Source organism: Pelobates fuscus, chromosome 4 (genome assembly GCF_036172605.1).
Source record: "Pelobates fuscus isolate aPelFus1 chromosome 4, aPelFus1.pri, whole genome shotgun sequence".
Classification (NCBI taxonomy): Eukaryota; Metazoa; Chordata; class Amphibia; order Anura; family Pelobatidae; genus Pelobates; species Pelobates fuscus.
Window position 1 is genome coordinate 346,570,216 of NC_086320.1, and position 19,238 is coordinate 346,589,453.

A 19,238-nucleotide genomic window follows, 5' to 3' on the forward strand; every position below is an offset into this window, starting at 1 on the left:
ATTCCATAGTTGTATCCAGGTGAGATAAAATGCTTCCAGCCCACCTTTGAAACTGGACCTCAAATAAGGACTCTCCCCGTCCCAGAAAGCCATGTCTTACACTCCTCCGTCTAGACAGATATCCACCTGTGATATATATATACAATATATATACAATATAAGTGCTACTAAGTCTGTCATAGACAACATTGTATCTAAACCTGGAGCAATGAATTGATGCTTGAATAAGCCCCAGTTTAATGTGCCACCTTACGTACACGTGCACTGTTTTTCCATATATAGTGTGTACCTTTATCATCACTAGCTTGGACTTATCCTTGCATATGGGATCCAAGTTGGGAGACTTGGATTTCTTGCTTTCAGTGACAACTAGCATCATGTCATTAATCTTATTTTGACTACCTGGGCTCTTGTCTTTTTTTAAGACTTGGAAAGTCTTGCCAGTGTATTCTACTAAAGACAGCTGCTGTACGCCCTGGTAACCCAACACGTGTTCACTAACTTGCTATTGAGAGAGCTCCTGTGCATTAGTCCAGGGTTTGATAAGATGAGAAATGACATAGGACATTATGCTTTACAAGAAGAATGAATAACAGGTAAGTCCTTGACTGTAGAAGGACTTGTATTTCATGTTGAGGTCATCAAACTATTAGAATTCATAAAATCCACAATATATCAAGAAGATAAAAGAGAAATGCAATTGAATGAGGAGTGGTGAGTTGCATTCAATTTTGTTCAGTTTTATTCAGAGTTGCTTTGGTTTCCTGATATATAGGCTTTACAGGTATCAAAATAAGTCCATAGTGCTGCTGGTCTATGTGGACTCCAAAGCTTCCACTGTTTCAAGTTGGCATGTAGTAGATTTATATATTTTACATAAATAATTACATCTCATGCCACAGATGCTCACATTGATTACAACAGGTGGCTGAGTTCACTGTCTAGTGGAACCATTTCAGAACTATTTGAAAATTCTGATAGTTTGGCATACAACTTAAAATTTTAGGCCTTCAGAAAACATCATTTAGAAAGGGATACACCGACTCAAGGAACAAACGTTTGATTTAATATGAAAAATGGCCATTAATGTCTACCTAGAATCAGTGTTTTATGGGTCGTGTATATGGGCAGTTATCAAAAACATATTATAGGTAGTAACATAGAAACATAGAATGTGACGGAAGATAAGAGCAGTTTGGCCCATCTAGTCTGCCCAATTTTCTAAATACTTTCATTAGTTCCTGACCTTATCTTATAGTTAGTATAGCCTTATGCCTATCCCACGCATGCTTAAACTCCTTTACTGTGTTAACCTCTACCACTTCAGCTGGAAGGCTATTCCATGCCTCCACTAGCCTCTTTGCAAAGTAATAACAGTAGATGGATATACCTGTTTTTTATTGCGTACAGATACCTTGCTGACAATCTCTGACGTGTATACATGTCAGTGAGTTTTCGCTTGGAACTATTGCACATGCTGACATTATATTATAAGACTATTCTCATTTTGGCAAAATAAGTTTGCTGTTTTTGTTATTGATACAGAAATTCACGCTTTGATAATTTGGACTCTTTAGATCATTGTTAGTTGCCTGGTGTTGTTTCGAACTTATATATCAAATTGCTGACTCGCAAAAATGTGTTCAGCTAGCCAATTGTACTAATTGGCAAAGCAACTAAATAGTTGCATGTGTGATTGTAAGTTAGCTCCTCTTTATGTGATCTTTCCATTATTTATTTTTTCTCTCGCTCTCGCTTTTTCTCTCGCTGTAAGAGTTATGGAACATGTCTATCTTTGCTTTCATAATATCCAGGACATTTATACATTAGAGCAGATAGGACTCTGCCACTAGTTAATGTTCTGGTTAGTGATGATGATTACATTTAGGCTGTATTCTGAGTGGTTAAAATCATCAAACAATCACGATGTAGATCTGATTTCTAATGGGTTTGTTTTTTTTCCTGTTCCTTCTTGTGTTTCTAAGTAACTGTGCTTTTCATCTGCTTTTCTTGTTAAATGTAAGAATCCTTTCATCAGTAAAATGCATATCAGACGGGATCATTACTCTTAGATTTAATGTTATACTTATCTTTGTGGACTTTTTCTATGAAACCCATTTATATCAAGCCATTAACCTGTAAACAAGCATCCAACTTACTCACTTACCACTTAAGGGGCAAGAGAAATGTATATTGTTCGAACTAATATATACCATTTAAATACTGTGCACATCAATAACCTGTATATGGCTGTTAAATGTTCTCTATGAAATAGAATAGCATGCAATACATACACTATTTATTGTACACATTAGTAGTAGAACAGTAAAGATAATACTTCATGGACTTTATACATCTATAATCACAATAATAATTTCGCCCCTGAATAGCCAGGAGACTACTGAGAAAACAAAGTAAGAAACATTAGTTTTTTTAAGACATTTTAAAAAGCTTACAAGGCGTTTATAACACTTCATTACACTGAAAGAGTGTTTAGTGGTTAATGTCTCACACTCTGTACTTTTCCATTAGTATTTGTAACTGCTATTTTAAATTACATTTGGTATTCTCATACCCTGTTCTGCACAGTAATGTCTTCAACGTGTGTTTAGACTGACAGACAGATAGACAAATAGATAGATAGATAGAGACATGCACTAACAAGCCATATTTGAGAAGAATATTACGAGGGTCCAAATAAATGGTATCTGGCAAATTTCACAGTAATCACTAGTAAGTGTTCCGTACACAGATTGTAAGCTTGTTAGAGCAGGGCCTTCCTTCATCCGACAGAGATTTCTTCTCTGGTATAGTGTTGCAAAATGTGTTGATGCTACATGAAGAGCATGGAGACGCTAAACGACAGTACTGCACACTGTGCACACTTACTCAGGAAGCCCATAGTGTCCTTCCGAGGAGTGGGCACTAGAGGTGTCCCTAGGCTATAATGTAAAAGGCAGTGTTTACAGCAAAAAGCCTGACGGGACTGACTATACTCACCAGAACAACTACAATAAGTGGTAGTTGTTCTGCTGACTATAGTGTCCCTTTAATTCTCTGATTTATTTAAACCTGCATCTTTTGTTGCAACTAAATAGTGATAAAAAAAAAAAAAAGAAAACAAAATATTATTCTGTGCTTAATATTGAAATAGAATTAACAAAGCTGGTTTATACTATATTTTGCAGCATTCCCTGTTTATGTACAATAAAACATATTACTTTTGTAATTTAACTGCTGTATTTAAATATGGTATTAAAACTGATCCCACAGTCCATACATATAGCATGTCCGCACTATAAGATTGTAAAGAGAATCAAACCTTTTTGTCACTGCTGGAATAGAATTAAGCCCACATATATAACCTGGATATGTGAGTCATCTATATTTCCATCAAACTGAACAACCCTCTGTGGGTCTGTGTATTGCTGGCATTGAACAATATATTTGCTTGTCATCTCTTGTGTAAAATGTAACTGTTTTTCTGTTGACAGTTATCGACATATATAACATAGCTTTCCATTTCTGCTTCAAAAATGTGTTTAATCAAGAGGTTAGACTAGAGCGTAGAAAAATATGAATTATAATCTATAATAGGTGCTGTGCATTTTTTCCCCTTTTAAATAAACAAATCAATGCTCATTCTGCATTTTTATAAATTCCTTAGTATTTTATTCGGAAATATGTTTAACTCTAGTAGCAATGCTTCTACCCTTTGAGGGATTGGAAGGCCAAACCCCCAAAAATGTGTGATTCTAGTGTGGATCCTCTCAACACCAAACTGTGGGGTAGTGAAATCTGAAATAATGATTTATGATATACCATTAAAGAGTCACTCAGGATTATGGAGGATGCTGTGGCTTTGTCCAAAGGGTGAGCTACAGGAAATGACAGTCCTATTGCATGAGGAAGTGAAATGGGCCATGAAGCAAAAGTAGCTTACCACCTACTAGTCATCAAATTAATTAATGAATTAAGATAAAAGATCATAGTGGAATACACAGGACGAGTTCCCATAAAAAAAATAAAACTACCCGCAGACAATCTGTGCTACTAGAAATGACAAATTTCTTATCATAAAAAATAATTGGAAAAAATAAGGCTTCTCAAAACAGAGTTCAGCTTATTACATATTAAATATATATTTATATGAGTGAAGGTAGTGGCATGTTTAGAATTTTTGGGACCCTAGTTGCCCTATGCATCTCCCTCATACTGTCTTGCATACCATGTGTGCATGGTGTGTGACTATGTGTGCAATTTGTATTAGATAATACACATAGGCATAACTGCAATATGTGGTTATACATTCTTGTGTGAATATGTATAAATGTGAATGTAGACACACACACACACGCACACGTCCCTGTTATTTAGGTTGGGAATACACTGCACTCTACAGACCTTCTTTCTCCTCCTGCTAGCTTTATTCACATTTACCAACAAGGGGTTCTCCTGGATATGACTTTGTATTTCCTGCCTCTGTCTTACTTAAAAGTTGATTACCTGAATGGCAAGGTTTCTTTACAGCATCATGTTATGTGCTGTCATGTAGTCCATTAAGTGCTGGCTGAGTGCTCCTGTATAAACACTGTGTCCGCACAGGGGTGCCTATTATTAGTGGCGCCTATTGTCAGGGGTGCCTTTTTATAAAGCATTTGATTAACCAAATCATTGTATCTATCATCTGAATTTGCTTCATTTCAAGGACCACTAAAGCCTTTGGAATACAAAACTACTCGCCTTTTTCCAGAGCCTCACCGATACTTATCTCCTCCTCCATCAATGTCACTGAGGAGGCATGACCTGCTCCATCAATGGTCCAATCCAATTCTCCTCAAAAAGGAGCAACGGGGGCCTAATGCCCATGCCTGGCAAGCACCGTACATGCATTCAAGCTTTCCCATAGGAAAGCATTGAATCAATGCTTTCCTAGGGGGCTTACGTAGTAATGAAGCTGTGAGTGCTCAATGGACTCAATGGAGGAGCTTCCATAATTGAAAATGGATATCATTATATGTCCTCATACAAAGCATTAGGACTTCCAACATTGGATAGCTGAGTTTTATTCCAGAAAAATCCAGGAAACGCCATCTAGAGGCTGTTTGAGAGAGGTGGGGAGCGTCACCCCCCCAGCTGACCCAAGGTAAGAAGACTTTAGTCACTGGTTTTGGTCACCAGTTTCAGAGAAGGATATTGGAAATGGAGATATGTAAACACAAACTATGAAATTAATATAGGGAAATGAAGATGTTAATTATAAATAAAGGATAAGAAGGAAAGAAAACCATGGCTACTCGCAAACTCGCCTCAACTCCGACAAACTGTGGACACTCACCCTACAATAAGGCCCACCCTTCAGACTTGGCACAAATTAACCAGAGTATCGAATATAGCTCCCCACCCCTCCCCTCTCTATCCCCTCACACACAACCCTGACTTTCAAAGAGGACAATCGGGGAATACATACAACCCATACCATACGGATAAGGTCTTACAACTTAAAGACATGGTCGAAAACAATAAAGTAAAAAAGCTTAACTCAACTGACGTCTAATGCGAACCCCACAGGTAATCAACGTCTACATTATGATCAACTGATCCATTTTATTGAAAGTGCCAACCTCTTACAAGCGGAGTTACGGCCCTTGACTGACTTCGAACAAATTTGTTCTGACCACAAACTTACAAAGAAAGTTTTATCCACCATGTATAAACTAATAAGGAAATCAAGAGAACTACCGTTGCCCAACTGCATGGGGAAATGGGTAGAGGAACTACAAATAGAGATCTCACAAAAAGAATGGGGAAATATCTTCCTAATTGCACACAAATCTACCACATCTACTGTGGCTCAGGTTAACAACTATAAACGCATCACTCTCTGGCACTATACACCAGCCAAAATTCAACAAATACACAATTTGACTCCACAGGCCTGTTGGAGATGCCAACACGAGAAAGCTCACCATGCCCACATATGGTGGCAATGTTCACTGATAATAACCTATTGGAAGAGAATCCATGCCATGACCCAAATGTTACTGCATGTTGCCATACCGTTCCTACCGCAACACTATTTATTCTCATTACCTCCTAAAGATATGAGGAGAGACAAAGCCACCCTCTTTAGTTACTTGGTTATGGCAGCAGCGCAGCTCATACCTAAGTACTGGAAACACAAACAGATTCCCTCTATCAGGGAATGGATAAGTAGGGTAAACAAAACCAGACAAATGGAAGAAATAACATATGCACAATCGAAAAACTTCAAATCCTACACTCAAATATGGCAGCCGTGGCTACACTTTCTGGCATCCAAGCACACTGCCTAATCGAATATCCTGAGCTTTCCCCCTCCCCCCCTTTCCGTATTCTAATGCTGTACATCGGCCGCTCACCATAGGAATTTCCATATTTTCCACATGCTGTTCCTAGCAACGACTAAATTAACTTGAAATAAGATTTAACACACTAACTCTAATCGACTATACTAATAACTCAGCGTAAGCTAAATTTCCTCTAATCTGACATATCAGTTAACCTTATTTACTCGATCTTGAGGAGGAATATAATTTAATACATTAACCAGTAATATTGCATTATTTACGAGTGGCTATTTAGCCTTGACAACAGACTTTTGTCTAATTAAAAATTACCATTTCATATGATGATTGTTTGATTACAATGTTATACCGTTTGTAATATTGTTTACATACTCTGAATTGTGATCTGATTTCTCTGTTCACAAACGAAACTTATCTGATCTATGTATATGTGAATCGTGACACATTGTTTCATTGTTTCATTGTATCATCTAAATGAAAAATAAAAAACTTAAATTTAAAAAAAAAAAAGAAGGAAAGAAAAAAATGTAAACCTTAAGAAAAAAGTGTCTTCGAGGGCAATGATGGTGAACAGTTATTTATCATAATTATAGAAAGGACAATTCTTTGAGACTTCAAGAAAGGAGATTTCAGCTACAGAAGAGGAAATTGGTTTTACAATAATAGCCTTAAAGATGTAGACTTCTGAGCCTTGAGAGATTGTTTAATCAGCATGTATAAACTAATAAGGAAATCAAGAGAACTACCGTTGCCCAACTGCACGGGGAAATGGGTAGAGGAACTACAAATAGAGCTCTCAAAAAAAGAATGAGGAAATATCTTCCTAATTGCACACAAATCTACCACATCTACTTTGGCTCAGGAAAACAACTATAAACGCATCACTCGCTGGCACTATACACCAGCCAAAATTCAACAAATACACAATTTGACTTCACAGGCCTGTTGGAGATGCCAACACGAGAAAGCTCACCATGCCCACATATGGTGGCAATGTTCACTGATAATAACCTATTGGAAGAGAATCCATGCCATGACCCAAATGTTACTGCATGTTGCCATACCGTTCCTACCGCAACACTATTTATTCTCATTACCTCCTAAAGATATGAGGAGAGACAAAGCCACCCTCTTTAGTTACTTGGTTATGGCAGCAGCGCAGCTCATACCTAAGTACTGGAAACACAAACAGATTCCCTCTATCAGGGAATGGATAAGTAGGGTAAACAAAACCAGACAAATGGAAGAAATAACATATGCACAATCGAAAAACTTTAAATCCTACACTCAAATATGGCAGCCGTGGCTTCTGAGCCTTGAGAGATGTAGACTTCTGAGCCTTGAGAGATTGTTTAATCAGCATCAATAAATATTTTAAAAAGGCTTGGATGCTTCTTTAGCAAAGCAAAATATTCAGAGCTATGATAACTATAACTACAGGTATTATTATAAGCTTGTTGATACAAAGGGAAATATAATTCCAACTTTGGAATCAAGGAGGATATTTTTTTCTTTTTGGAAATCACATCAAGATATTGTTTTCTCTTCATTATCAGCAAAAAAGGAATGTTAAGGGAGTGGGGCCAGACCGCCAAGCTGGACGGTCGCATGGAAGACCAGCTCCTGCAAAACAGAAACAAAAAAGCCCATAACCCACGCTTTTAGATGAATCTAATCACCAACAACTGCGACCCCCCATGTGCAAAGGGTACCGGATCCGAGGCGAGGCTTGCTCCTAGAGTTCTAGTCCCTCTGAGGTTCCAAGTGGGACCTTATCTGGCGGTGAGTGGAGTAGACGGCCGCTGCTCCACTATCCCGTCTAACGGAGCATCGTGGACACGGCCCTGTTTACCCCCCCGGACTGGTGGGGGTGATCCCGGTCCACAACCTGCAGCCACACGCACCAACCAAAGAGCAGCTAAGATCCAGGGACAGCGAGGCCTAGGGCCTACATCTAAGATGGCGGAGGCCACGTGAGCAGGAGCAGATGCCGGAGCTCCCCCTACACACACCTTGCATGGCGCAGATCGCCAACATAAGCGTGTTGACCCACACAGCAACCTGCAAACAAAAACACAGAGCCCCAACGCGGCGCCAACCTCCTGAACCTCCACAGCCCACAGTCACGCAAGATGGCTTCCCGCAAACTTGACCGCCCACATGCTGGAAGCGAAGAGGATTGTTCCGTGCAGATCCTGCTGATCGCGTGCTATGACCACTACTACTCTCAAGCGCCCCAAAGCCTGCTGACAAAACCACCACACAGGGACTCTGCTTTACCTCTGCAGGGCATCAGCTGAATGGTGACCGGGTGTACTGGGGCCAGTACACCTCGCTGTCTGTGGTATTTTTTTTTTCCTTACACTAAAGATGAAAAATGTCATGCAGGCACAACAGGACTAATTCAGACGTGCACACTCACAACACACTATCTTGTTTAATATCAATATGTGCACAAGCTACGAAAAACACTCATGCACACTTAGCATGCCAGAAGTACTGATGCAGCCTCAGATTGTGTGTCTAGACCCACTGCTTAACCTGGGTACTATGCCTTACACCTGCCTCTCATGACTAATACCCTAGCAAACGTAGCCTGGCATTGTAAGACAACGAATGCATAACTACATTTTGACAACATAGCTATTTGGTAGAGTCTGCTATATAGAAGGCTTGGCCTGTAATTGTGGGAGGCACTTAAATTCCCTATTTAAACCCAGTGAGCCCCTGCTTACCTGTCTTCGACGATCTCGGAAGTGCTTCAGTGTACTTCCGGTTTACAGATCCGTGACGTCAGTTTCCCGCCCGCCGGCAGCCCGGTTCAAACGCTCTGCGGCTGTATTCGTGAGTATAACGCTTTTGCCTTACACGGACGGCATCGAAATCGTAAGTTTAGCCCTGTCGCTCACGGGCTCGGCTTCACTCCGCTCCTGCAATCTCGGTCAGTGTAACACGTTCAGTTACACTTACACCTCGTAGTCTCGTTTAGCCGGACCGGGTTGCCATACGTTTTTCATTCAGTTTGGTGCAATACCTTCATTCTGTTTCGTTTTCTGGATATTGTTCACATTTTTAGCAATAAATTTAGTAGTTACGTTTATAAGAGGGGTTTAGGCGGTTTTGTTGTATTGCCCAGTATTCTAAACTTCTGTATTTAAAGTGGTTTATATGGTCCCCTTAAAGTCATAAATAGCAAAGTAGAATAATAGGGGGTATGTTGTTTCCATTGATTTAATGGCTGTTCATGTCCTATTTTCTGTTGTAGTCCTTACTAGTACTGACACTTCTCGCAAGTGGCCCTTCGCGGGTATACGTGTTCGCAGCTTTGTTAAAGAGGTAGGCCTCTGTGTCACCCAGTTCATTTGTGTGTATATTGTAATTAAATAGTACGTTTCATAAATAGGTCAAGTTTCTTTCCCTTTAGTTCCGTTGGTTCCCTTCAGGATAATAGTCCATTATTAGGTCAAGTAAAGTATTCCTTCCTCTGCCGGTATGTTATTGGTGTGTCCTGGGGGGGGGGGGGGGTTTGAGGACTAGTTGTAATTCTCCCGCCAACTTAGGTATGTTCCCATAGGCCTCTTTGCCTATAAGTTTAGAGGTCCCGCAAGGCATAAGGTCAGCCCTTACGTTCGGAGGTTCAGGCCAATCGTCCCAACGCATAGCTATAGCCTTGCTTCAAAACTTAGTTAGGGCCTCACCAGTCACGGCCAAACGTTTTACTTCTTTTACGTGTCACCGAGAGGCCAACACCCCGCCACCCACCTCAGTGGCACCAAGGCCCCACGAGCCAAATCATAGATAGTGCCTCTCATAGCCACTTGGCAAGTAGTTAGGGCCTCATCTGCCACCAACTGAAGCTAAGTTAATACAATTTCGCCTATGGGCACTAACCTAGTAAGCGGGGTCCCTCCAGCTGTTTACATTTCAGTACTAAACTCACCCTCTCTGCCCCCCTTAGAATGTCCAACGCTTCGGTATTAGAAGACAATCTGACGGTTACCAGCACCCCTCTCAGGTCGGGCACACAGAGAAGGCAACCAACCCCTCCAAATCCAGCTTCCAGCTATCGCTCCTGGACTATCCCTAAGATTACCGCTGAACTAAAAAAGAGGAATATCCCTTATCCGGCTTCAGCCAGGAAGAATGAACTTTTTCGTTTATTGAACTCTACTGAGGATAACGAAAGGCCTGGCCCTAGTTCACAGGTTAATGTACTTAATAGCCTGGCTGAGTTACACGCCATGATGGCCTCCCTAGTGTCCTCAGTTGCCACTATCAATAATAGATTGGATAACCTGGAAGCTAATAATGTTCCTACAGTCCCCGAGATTCCCGGGCCGGTTGCCCAACCCACGCCCGCCCTAGGAGGTAACAGTAACCCTCTACCGGCTAGGAAAGTTACTAACGTTATTAATCCTATTCACCTAATACCGCAGTCTCTCAGACGTGACATCATAGAGGGAAAGGATGTTAACTTGGCCTCGCTACTGATAGCGGCTCAAGACGTGGTAGAAAACAGGGCGTACACGTTTGAGGATCTATCAGTAGTAATGAGGGCCAGAGACCCTAGGTTGAATAGGAAACTTAATATTCCCGAGTTTGTCTTGGCATTTGGCCTATACAGAGACGTTATCTGTACTGCTTTTCCCCTCCGCAGAGAGGAGCTAGACTTATACCTACACAAGGTGATAGAGCTAGCTTATAAGTACGGGGGCTTTGCCTTTTACGACTATCACAAGTCATTCTCCTCTAGGTCAGCCGCTTCCTTGTCTCAGTATAATACAGTCACGGACTGGGGTCAGCTGGACACGGAGTTGTTTCTTATGCATTTTGCTGGTCTCAAAACCCCTTCCTGTGCCATATGCTCGTCTGCAGCTCACTCGATTAATTTCTGTCCTGAAAATGTAGCTATCCCCTCTACCAGTAACGCCAACTCCGATTTTCAGTCAACTTCCAACCAGAAGGAAATAAGAGACAAATTAGGCAGGCCAATAGTGTTCTTGGGCAAAGCTCGGGTCTGCAATAATTTCAATGCTGGGGGTTGTAGTTACAGTGCTTGTAGACTGCTGCATGTGTGCTCGCTTTGTTTCAGGGCACATGCCAAGACGATGTGCCCTAACAAATTGTACCCTAAAAAGGCATCCACTCCAATAAACATACCGAGTTTACAACGTTACCTGGCTAATCATCCTTCTTTACATCTGGTGGAATTTCTCACGTCAGGGTTCACTCACGGGTTTCACACGGGCTTTGTCTCTCTCCCCTCAGGCATCTTGGAGTGCCTTCAGTCAGCTCTCACAGACCCCGACACCCTACAAGTACTCTTACAGAAAGAAGTAGATAACGGCTTCATGATAGGCCCTTTCACTACTCCTCCTTTCTCCTCATGGAGAACTAACCCTCTAGGTATCGCCACGGGGAAGTTTAACAACAAAAAGAGACTTATTATTGACTTTTCTGCACCACACGCCTCTCCCACACCTAGCCTGAATGCACTAATCCCGTCAGAAGATTTTTCTCTTCAGTACGCTAGAATCGATGATGCCATTCAAGCGATTATTAACTCCGGGAAGGCAGCCTGGTTAAGTAAGTCAGATATTACTAACGCCTTTAAGTTACTTCCCATTCATCAATCACTCTGGCATCTGCATGGAGTTAAGTGGCAAGACAACTACTATTTCGCTACCAGGCTTACTTTCGGCTCCAAAAGTAGCCCCAAGTTATTTGACCTGTTCGCCGAAACGTTAACATGGCTTCTCCTGAACTTCTGCAGATGCCCAGTTGTCATTCATTATTTAGACGACTTCCTCACCATTGAACCACACCACTGCACTCCACGCAGCCTTAATCACTTGCTCACTCTCTTTAAAGATTTAGGTGTCCCCGTAGCCCTGGACAAAACTGAAGGTCCCAAAACCGAAATTACTTTTCTGGGGATTACACTCAATTCTGTCACCATGCACGCCAGCCTGCCCCAGGAGAAAGTAGACCGAATTCTGTCTTACATTAGCACCTGCGTGTCACTAGGCACTTGCACCAGGAAACAGCTACAGTCACTTCTAGGCTCACTTAATTTCGCCATGAGAATAATTCCACAGGGTAGGTCTTTCATTTCCAGAATCCTTTCACTTTTGCACGGTCTCCCTGACGATGACTCCACTACACCCTTAGACGAGTCAGCTACAGCTGACCTGAGAATGTGGCAGCTGTTCCTTTCCTCGTGGAATGGCAGGTCACTGTTTGTTCCCCCCGTTTCCGACGATTCCCCAGTACTCTGGACTGACGCTTCAGGTACCTTAGGCTATGCGGCCATATTTGGAGACGAGTGGCTGTACGACTCCTGGCCGATCGAAACCACATCACTCGAGAGTTTCAGTACCACCTCCTCTCTTTTTGAGATCTACCCTATCGTAGCAGCAGCTTACACGTGGGGGGTAGAGTGGAGGGGGCAGTCAGTCAGGTGTTTTTGTGATAACTTAGCTACCTGTAACATCATTAACAAGGGCCGCTCTCAGTCCCTCACGATCATGAACCTAGTCAGGAGACTCACTTGGCTAGCAGCTAATCTCCAGTTCTGCATATCCTGTGTTCACGTCCCAGGTATACAAAATACTGCCGCTGATGCTCTGTCACGCTTCAATTTGCAGGAGTTCTTCAGACTACATCCTACAGCTACCCAGCAACCCAGGGTACCTCCAAAATTCGAAGACCTGGTAATGCGTTAAGCTCTCTTACAACTAAGCGGCACGCTTGCGCAGGCGGGTCTATCCCTTAACACAAGGAAAGCCTATTACAGAGCATATGAACTGTTTATGTGTTTCGTTCGTAATTACTGTGTAATAAATGTTTTTTCTGTTGAAACCATGGTTGCTTTCACAACTTTTTGCCACTTTTCTCTTAATCTAGCTTACAACACAATCAAACTCTACTTAACGGGAATCCAACACTACATGTTAACCTCCTTTCCCAACAAGTCTCCTTTCCTATCTTCCTACCCTCTTAAAAGTGTCCTCAAAGGCATTCATAACTTGTCAGTACACATACCCACTAAACGCCTTCCCATAGATAGTAAGCTATTTAAGAATATATCCGATGTACTCGACACGTCCCCTTTCGAACATATCACAAACCTCGTTATCAAATCAGCGGCTTATCTAGCCTTTTATGGTTTCTTAAGACCCAAAGAATTCACTGTAGAGAGAGCTTCTGATTTCAGCTCGTGCCTCCAAAAGAAACACTTAATTAAAAAACTAGACCACTACACATTGTCCGTTACCCGTACCAAAACAAGCCAAACAGGCCCACCAGTGGAAATTAACTTTTATCCCACTTCAACCAAATGGTGTCCCGTCCGTGTATTGGATAAGCTAGTAGCAGCCCAAGCTAATTCCGTCCCTGATAGCCCACTTCTAGCTATACTAGGGAAACCCCTGACCACAAAAATCTTCATGCTTTACATACGCACCCTTTTACTCCGCTTGGGACAAAACCCACGTTCATTCTCGGGCCATTCTTTTCGTATTGGAGCAGCCACAGCTGCCTCAGGTAATCATGTACCGACACACATAATTAAAAATATGGGGAGGTGGAAATCATCCGCATACAACAGATACATTCCCAATCCAGAGAAAGAGATAAGGCTGGCTTTCTGTGATATGACTAAATGATGTACCGCTTAATAAACGCATTTTGTTTTAATGGTTATTATTTTTGCCCTCTTTTACAGGCCTAACCTTACGTCAGTTTCGGCACACCTCAACTGACTTGCTATTAAGGAACTACTTATTTTTAACCCTGTTTTCCTTACGTCCTCGGAATGTGCCGTACACAAATAGAAGGCTTGGCCTGTAATTGTGGGAGGCACTTAAATTCCCTATTTAAACCCAGTGAGCCCCTGCTTACCTGTCTTCGACGATCTCGGAAGTGCCCCTCCCACCGCACCCTCAATTTTATCATTTTCCTAGGTGGGCCCTCTTTTACAGGCCTAACCTTACGTCAGTTTCGGCACACCTCAACTGACTTGCTATTAAGGAACTACTTATTTTTAACCCTGTTTTCCTTACGTCCTCGGAATGTGCCGTACACAAATATATATATATATATATATATATATATATATATATATATATATAAGGAGAAATGCACCCTCATAGCTTGTTAACCTGTTAGGATGATGCACCAACTCAGCATGCCACCAAATGAGGCAGTCATGTCAATCCACTTCTTGTACTCACGATTTTTGCTACTGTGTATCGCTTTAACTAACAACCTGATCTAATCTACATTACTTTAACCTATAAAAATGTGCCAATAATCATAATGCTTCATCTGTTATGCCTGAAAATGTGCTCGAGGAATGCTGTTCGGGCACCAAGAGCTTGTATGTATTGCCACACAAGGCTCAATAAAAATAAAGAATAAAAAAAAAAAAGGAATGTTAAAAAGATGCAACAATGCATGTTATCATGTGTATGCTGGTAGTAATGTATATCTTCCATATCCCTGTTTATCTGAGAAATTCCTTGCATGTTCACCTTTGACGGTATATAGGAACATGATATATGCACGAAAGGAGAGAGAAGAGGCTGTCTCTAAATCGTGTATGGGAAATCGTTAAAAAATCATTAGAAAAAATATATGTGGTTTAATAAGATACTAAAGACACACACAATGACTGACGAAGTTGCTAGTCACTCCTGTCTCAGTAGTGGATACCTGAGGCAGACACGGTGGCTGCAGCTAGACAAACTACGTGAAGATGGGTACAGACGGGAAGACAATAGACAGAACATAAATGGACAAGAGACAGGGCAAGAACCACACTACACTAGTAAGTTAGTCCCCACAGCAGGAGTAGTACAATGCATACGATATGATTGCCTTGTTACGATTGACTGGCAGGATCGTAACATGTGAATGCAGAGTAACTAGAGTCTCGAACAGAAATGCCAGTATGGCTGCAATATGCCAGAAATACCCCTACCTCTGAGAGAATAGGGGAAATCTGTAGTCAATACCGGGTATAGGGTGGGAACTTAGTTGTGGGTGGGTGCGCTGTGCAACATATAAAGGTTAAAAACTTATATCCTCTTAGGGAGAGTAACGCTTGTAATCAACTCTGGCGTTCCTATATTAGTAGAGGGTATAGTGGTAGGTCAGCATCCCGGTATGCAACTGGTAAACTGTATGTAACAGTGTCTGTATAGGGATATATCCTGATATACAGCTTGTGAAATACATGTAGCAGTGTCTGTATATAAGTATACAATTAAGGTGCTCGTGGTTACAGTATCGTCTTATACTAGTATCCTGAACTTTGCCTCAAAGGGCACAAGGTTTCTCGTAAGGTTATGGTAGTGCTCGATGTACTGGGCACACATAAGCGCCTTGTAGACTTTGCCAATGAGAAGCATTCGAATGGTTAGTGAATTAACCAAAGATATCCTGTGCCTACGTGGGCACCTAAATGGTTGGCCGAAATAATGTTTATTGTAACGGGCTATTCTCGGCTATGCCTTGGTGGGCGCCTAGCTCTTGCCGTGCCGATTAACACACCATAAAGTTAACAAAAGATATCACCTGTGCCTTCGTGGGCACCTAAATGATTAACAATATTCTGCTAACAATTTCGCCAGACACAGAAGTTGACGAAAGGTATCGCCTGTGCCTTCGTGGGCACCTAAATGGTTAACAATATTATGCTACCAATATTGGCAGACACATAAGTTGACGGAAGGTATCACCTGTGCCTACAGGGGCACAACAAACCATATAGTAAACGGAAGATATCACTTGTGCCTTCGTGGGCACCTAAATGGTTAACAAAATTCTGCTACCTATATTGACAGACAAATAAGTTCACGGAATGTATCACCTGTGCCTCCGTGGGCACCGAACTGGTTAACAGAAAGCTGTATATTGACAGGCCATCCAGTTAGCAAAAGAAAACTCCTGTGTCTAAGTCGGCACCTAAACGGTTAACAAAATTTCTGCTTCCTATTGACGGCTATACTAAGCTGTGCCTTCGTGGGCACCTAGCTCTGACCGTTCAATTTAACAGACCATCTAGTAAACAGGGGATATCCTGTGCCTTCGTGGGCACCTAAATGTATGATAAGATACTACTTGCTATTAGCAGCTATTCTAAGCTGTGCCTTCGTGGGCACCTAGCTCAAGCTGTACAAATTAACAAACTAGGATGCTGACTGGAACCTATGATCAGAGTCCAATGATCCTCGGTGTAACTGAGCATAAATAGCTCAAATTACTCAGATATTATGAGATTTAGCGTGTAAGGTCACACGAGCAGTAAATAAAATAAAATAAAAGTTGATAACACCGGATCAAATATCGAGCCCCGACGCGCGTTTCACCAAACACAGGCTCTTCAGGGGTATGATATATGCATGCAAAGGTACTGCATTGCTGGCCAGGCTTGCCCTGCAGACGCACATGCTGGTTTGTAGCTGACAGCCATGGCATTATACACTGTAAGTCTCGGCTCTCGCGAGACTTACAGTGTGAGCTGACAGAAGAGCTGAACGGACGGCGCGCAGGAGGAGGGAGCTGACAGGAGCTGCAGGACAGGTAAGTTACAGCTCTGCCAGCCCCCCTCTCCCCCTCACTGAACTACCAATGCTGGACCACCAGGGAAGGAGAGCCCCCCTCCCTGCCATAAAAATAATAAAAAAAAATAAAAAAAAATTGCCCACCCCCCACCAAGGCTCTGCAACACACGCACACACACACACACACACACACACTGCACTCATACACACACACTGCATTCATACACACACTGCACTCATACACACACACTGCACTCATACACACACACTGCACTCATACACACACTGCACTCATACACACACACTGCATTCATACACACAGCACTCATACACACACTGCACTCATACACACACTGCACTCATACACACACTGCATTCATATACACACGCTGCACTCATACACACGCTGCACTCATACACACGCTGCACTCATACACGCACGCTGCATTCATACACTCACGCTGCATTCATACACACACACTGCATTCATTATACACACACTGCATTCATTATACACACACTTAAATAAATATTCAATTAATATATTTTTTTTAGGATCTAATTTTATTTAGAAATTTACCAGTAGCTGCTGCATTTCCCACCCTAGTCTTATACTCGAGTCAATAAGTTTTCCCAGTTTTTTTGGGTAAAATTAGGGGCCTCGACTTATATTCGGGTTGGCTTGTACTCGAGTATATACGGTAGTTGATGCAGAGTCTAGTTTTAATCCATAAAGGGCATAAATCACCTAACATTCCTAAATTGTTTGGAATAACGTGCTTTAAAACATCAGGTATGATGTTGTATCGATCAGGTAGTGTAAACGCACCGCAAACAACCGCAAACAGTCCATTTGCACAACCGCAAACTCCCCATTTGCACAAGGTTGGATACCAAGCTAGCCATGTCTCGTTCCTTGTCCTCACTGATGTCATTGAAGGTCTCTTCCTCCACCCAGCCACGTACAACACCAAGGGTCCCCGAAAGGTGACAAAAAGCCCCCTGTATTTTTTTTTTAAATGTCCACAACTGTTGCACCAGATATGAGTTGCACTGGTGTGACACTGCCCTGGCAGGCCCTGAAACGCACACCTGTGAAGGAAAATGACTGCTATTATATTACAGTCAAAAAAGTTTTATTTTTTTTAAATGCAAGCTATTGTGACACCAGATATGAGTGGTGGCACTGGGCAAGTGTGCACAGTATACGCTGTGAGCCTGACACACACGCTGGCAGGAAGGCAACTGCAATTAGATTACACAGAAAAAAAAAGCAGACTGATGTTCTAGCCCTAAAAAGGGCTTTTTGGGGTGCTGTCCTTACAGCAGAGATCAGATGAGTCCTTCAGGACTGTAGTGGACACTGAATACACTAGCCTAGCTACCTATTTCCCTATTAAATCAGCAGCAGCTACACTGTCTCTCCTCTTACTAAGAATGCAGCTTCCAGGGGGCGGGGCCTAGCTGTCATGGAGGCAGGGCCGTCTTTAAGGAGGGGCAAACGGGGCAGCTGCCCTGGGCCCAGTTACTCATGGGGGGCCCAAAGCAGCTGCCCCGTGGGCCCCGCCGCCGGCAATAAACATTTTTTAAAAAATATTTCCCTACCTAATGGGCTCGCGGTGCTAGTATTGCGGCTGCACCGGGGCCTGCACACTAAGGGGGACCACCGGGTGGCCCATACCCTTAGGGCCACCCAGTGAGCATGTCCCAGCAGGGGTCCGGTCGGCACTGTTGCCCTTTAACAGCGCAACCGGGCCCTTGCTTAACGGCTGCATTGGAGGAAGTGACGTCCGCGAATCACTTCCACCCACCTCACAGACATCAGGCCGCGCGGGAGGCTGCTGAGCCAGCATCCAGTGAGGAGGGGGAGCAAGCAGAGCCAGACCTCCAACTCCCAACTACCCCAGCCAACACACTGGACCCCAGGGAAGGAAGCCTCTTTCAAAGGTTGGAAACTGTAGAGTGTCTGTGTGTGTGTGTGTGTCAGTATGTATGTCTGTCACAGTGTCAGTATGTCTGTCACAGTGTCAGTATGTCTGTCACAGTGTCTGTGTGTGTGTGTTTCAGTGTGTATCTGTATGTTGTCAGTATGTATGTATCTGTGTGCATGCCAATGTGTGTATCTGCATGTGTGTCAGTGTTTGTATCTGCATTTTTCAGGTTATGTATCTGTGTGTCTGTATGTTGTCATTGTGTGTGTCTGTGTATCTGTATGTTGTCAGTGTATCTGCGTGTGTGTCAGTGTGTGCATCTTTGTGTCTGCATGTGTGCCAGGTTGTGTGTCTGTATGTGTGTGTGTCAGTGTGTTAATGTGTCTGTATAG

The 19,238-nt window shown here is 42.5% G+C and overlaps 1 protein-coding gene across 1 annotated transcript in view; it reads left to right on the top strand.

Moving 5' to 3' along the window:
* Positions 1-19,238, top strand: part of PLXDC2 (plexin domain containing 2) — a 520,796-nt gene that overhangs the window by 194,776 nt on the left and 306,782 nt on the right. The gene's annotated exons all lie outside the window — the stretch shown is intronic.